Source organism: Nelumbo lutea, chromosome 3, assembly GCF_056320005.1.
Source record: "Nelumbo lutea isolate HS-2025 chromosome 3, American lotus-T2T, whole genome shotgun sequence".
NCBI lineage: Eukaryota > Viridiplantae > Streptophyta > Magnoliopsida > Proteales > Nelumbonaceae > Nelumbo > Nelumbo lutea.
The window spans coordinates 75,298,508-75,303,285 of NC_142686.1; the positions used below are offsets into that span (position 1 = coordinate 75,298,508).

At 33.5% G+C, this 4,778-nt stretch overlaps 1 long non-coding RNA gene across 1 annotated transcript; it reads right to left on the reverse strand.

The window, feature by feature from the left end:
* Positions 1 to 1,626: 1,626 nt before the first annotated feature.
* Positions 1,627 to 3,397, reverse strand: LOC148865503 (uncharacterized). The gene is made up of 2 exons (XR_016109516.1): positions 2,977 to 3,397; positions 1,627 to 1,917 (listed from the first exon to the last, which is right to left on the reverse strand). It is a non-coding gene; the product is annotated as an uncharacterized LOC148865503 (long non-coding RNA).
* Positions 3,398 to 4,778: the final 1,381 nt, after the last annotated feature.

Below are 4,778 nucleotides of genomic sequence, written 5' to 3' on the forward strand. Positions count from 1 at the left end.
TACCTCAGGTCTCACCCTGACAGTTGAGACAAGCCACCCCAATCAACTTGGCGGCACATTAGTGTTAGTCTTGATAAAATAAATCTCCCTAGATCTATCAAATGACTGTGAAGATTCTAAACTAACACGAGTCTCATAAGTGTTCAGTTTATGGGTTTTACACAGAAACACACCATAATAACATGAATCAAATATGTACTTTTTTCATTTACATTAAATGTCATAATGTACATCATTCTGATTGGAGCTAAGGGCATACACTGTCTAATAGAAGTCACCTCATCACTCCCTTCACCATTTTTCATAACGACACCTCATCATGCCTGGCCACCCTTCTTTCCTCTATGTTTATCCCTTTGGATATAATATCCCTTCTTAAAACTATTCCTAAAATCTCTTTCTACCAAAATCTAATATAATCTAGCCAAATGGCACCACTATCCTCAACTTTCTCCTAAATCATCTATAATTCCTATTTATCTTCTAAATTATCTCTAATGTAGTAGATATTATTCTCTCATAAATTATCTCTAATTCTTATTTATCCTCTCCTCCACTTTTCATCTATATCTATTATTATAAAATTATCTAATAACTTTAAAATATCTATTAAAAGCACAAAAATATCATAAATTTAGTAATATTCATATTACTAATGATTTTATACTTTTATGAAATTCATAACGAAATCGTGTATTAACAATATAAATTATAATTTTATGAATTATTCAATTTAAATATTAAAATTAAAAAATATTATTTAAAAATTTCAATAACTAAATATTATAAAATTATATAGAAAATATTTAATATTATGTAATAAATTTAAAATAATGAAAATTTTAGATAATAAAATTATGTAATAAATTTTAAATAGTTAAAATAACAAAATTATGTAATAAACTTAAAAACTTTATTAAAAGTAGAAAATCGTTATAAAAGATTTCATAATATTTGGATTAATAATAATTTTAATTTTACAAACTAATAGCAAAATTATGTAATAATAGTATAAATTGTAATTTTATGGATAATGAGATTCAATAAATAATTAATGTAGGGGCTAGTGGAATTGTGAAAGTAATTTGAATAAAATGATAAAACAAATAAATCATATAAATATCACTATATATTTATAATATAAAATTATATATAAATAAGATAACGCTTGCAACATTTGGTGAAGCATTAAATTATATGTATCGATCTTTTAACAAAATGAGAGGGGGAGCGTATGAACCCTATACCCTAAATCTTAAGAGAAGTAGGTAGGAGAAAGGAAGAGAAACCCCTCCTTTTATGATTTCGGGTCCATAGAAATCCGTCTCTTTCCTTTTCTCTCCCCCATTCTTTATATGTCATAGAAATATGTTAAAGTAACTAATTTAATTTAAATAAATATATTAATACTAATAAAATAATTAGTTAAATCAATTAATTAATCTAAATTTAGTTGATTAAGTGATTTAACTAACTATTTATTTTAACTGAATTGTATAAAATAATTAATTAATGAATGAATTTTAATTGAAAGGGGGAGATAAAGTGTACCTAAGAGAATAGGAGATAAAGAGTGAGTAGAGTAGCGATGGTTGATGCTTGGACTGAGAAAGAAAGAGTGAGATGTCTATGGTCTGAGAAGTATTCAATATGAACAAAATGACAAGTTGGGAGTTTATTTGTAATAAAAATCTTAAACAGTATATTATAATTAACATCTCATTGGATTCTTTTCTACAATTTTTTAGTATGAATTTAATTAGCAAATATAATATAATGGCCACATCTAAGAGAGTGCTCCTCACACTGACGTCACAGCCACACCCCACCGTGTAATTGGAACATGTTGTGACTGTCTTTACCTCCTCCCTGTAGTAGGTCGCAATATCTGATCGCTTCATTGTCATCTTCGAATACCTGAAATGATTTATAGGAAAAGTGGATGAACAAATAGGCAAAGATGGCAACGACAAGTTCCAAGTTTCCAGCTAATTTCTATGTGAAAGATATTTTTAATCCTTAAGTGGCCTATTTAATGGATCACATTACTTATCAATCACATATAGAATGTCTAGAGTCCCACATTATAGATTTGGCACAAAGGAAGAAACAATCGTTGCTCAAGAAGTTCATCAGTATCTAAGGCAGCAACGACAATATTAACTCATAGCATGAATAATACCAAGATTTTTAAACACGGGAATAACCTAAACAAAGTAGGACATCATTGACTGGTTCATGTTGAATCCTGAATGTCGGATACATAAGTCGGTTATTTAGAAACCAGAGGAAGATTAGGAATGGAAGCAGAACGATTTGAGTCTGGATTTCCTGCACTAACCAATCACTGAGTGGCAGGTGTCCAGGACTTGGTGTAAACCTCAGTTACTCTCATATGTATGGGCTTTTTACACATATAATGGAATGCCCATCACATTGTGATTGATTAATGTAACAAGTAAAGGAATTTCAAACTCATGATTTTGATACATGATTGGTATCTGAATACGAAGGTTTCCTACTACTAAAGTTTTTTTTTTTTTTTTTTAATTGTACTTTCCTGATACAATAGGTGATCATTTAGAAACTAGAGAACCGAGGAAGGTTTAGGAATGAAATCAAGATGATTTATTGACTCATAAAAAAAGGATGATTTTGGCTTTTGGAATTCATATCTAAATTTGAAGGTTCTTGAACCTGAGCTTTATTTCTAAAGCTACTCCATCTAAAGTAACATATTCTCAACATCCTCTGTGGAATGCATGGAGACAAGAGCCACTGGTCACAGGGTTTCATAAGAACAATCATCAGATTGGAACAACATTTTTAGCTGACATATTCCCTTAGATGCCACTCATTGAATGGCAGAGCCTTATGGATCCCCATTAGATATGAAATAGACAGAGAAAAGACATCAATCAGATGTCAATTTGTTAATATATCTCGAAAAGTAAAAGAGAAAATAAAATCACTTACAAGCACTCCCTCCCTGATATCCTCTACAAGCATCTGAAACCTTGCCCCAGTTCTTGATTGCTTAGTCTTATTTCCTATTTCAGATCTCCATTTTCCTCCTTTGGAAAACAAGAGCCCAAGCTCTCTTTCAGCTTGACTGTAGAAAATGAAAACATCAGCTATGAGTAAGATAGGATTTGTTAAGGTAAGCGCAACCTCTCCTGACCCGCACGAGCAAAGTTGTTACTTCCCCCCCCCCCCCCCCCCCCCCCCCCCAGTTTTTCTTAAATTTATGAAGCTGCCCTTGAATACTCTTTAAAATGAGGGGTTGAGCGCTTCACTTTCGGTGGCAAGAAGAACAGCCAAGAGAGAAAGAGTAAGGGAGGGGGAGAGATGAGAAGGAAGAGCGTAGAAGAGCTCTAGGGAAGAGAACAAATAGAGGGAGTGAGAAAGAGGGAAAGAGCGAGTTAAAAGAAGGAAAGCTGAGAAGAGAGTTCAGATAGGGAGAGAGCGTAGTCTCCCCCTACCCCACAGTGGCGATGAATGAAATGTAATGCTCTACAGTGAACGGTTGAGGTTACCATATGTATTCCGATGCATCCTTGCCCTTTCCGTGAACCACGTCCTATAAATTCTTACGAGTACCAGTCCTTGCTAACAGCACCAGCCGAATTCAGGCCAAAATACCCGTTCAGATTGAAGTAATTTCATCTGGTGGTAATTCCTTTTCCTCTTTTTGTTTTAATCCTCAACTGACACCCTCCCCTGCTCAAATGCGATACTCGATCGTAGATCATGAGAGACGGCAATGAACTGTGTTGAGCTGTCTCTATAAAAAGCAAAAAGCAGGATGGGAATGTTGTTCTGTAGTGCCATTTTCATCATTTGCATTTAGTTTAATCTTCTTGTTGCGTGGCATTGCTACTTAATCCTGCTCTGTTCATGGCTTTATTTCCTTTTATTTTCACTTCGAAGGTGCTCTGTCATTTAGTTTTGTTTCTTCTCATTAATGTTTTTGTTTTTTTTGTTACTGATACTTCTGATGTGAGTTGGCATAACATTGAATCCATGGTCTACGTTGGTGATAGGAATAACCATCGAACCAACTTCTATAATGGATTGAACGCAGCTCAGAGTTTACATCTTTAGGTCCATATTACTTTTTCCTAATGGTTTGTATCTTCAGGGATGTTATCTAAAGTTGACAATCAGCGCCGATGATTGTCCTGCTTCTCGTTGATTTAAGGGATTTGGGTTTTTTTTTTATAACAATTGACTATACCTCGCTCATATTGGGTTGCTTGTTTGTTGATTGCTGATAGTTAAACCAACAAAAAAGGGCAAGACCGATAACAATAAAAAAGGGATAAAAATGAAAAAAAAGTAACAGATGTAATATGAATTTGGTAGGCCCCTCGTGAGTAGCCCGGAAGAGGGGGTATATTGGTGAAACAGAGATTAAGAGGATAAAGATAGGGTAATTGAATGGAACAGAAGTGTTTAAGGGAATAAAAGGTAAAAAATGTAATCAAACAAGAAAAGAGAAATGCATAAACTATTAGAATTGCCAAAAAGTGTGAGAATTGCCACATTTTAGTGAGTTGTGATTATACCCAGGGTTAGAATTGCCAAAAAATGTTGAAATTTTAGAATTTGAGAAGTATGATGGAAGAAGTTGTCCTAGGGTGCATTTGAGCATATATTGTGGAGAAATGTTTCAGCTCGGGGCAAATGAAAGAGTCCTCATCCAACTTTTCCAACGGATACATCCGAACCAAATTACCTTGATTACATACATCCGAACCAGTCAAACCACACAATTA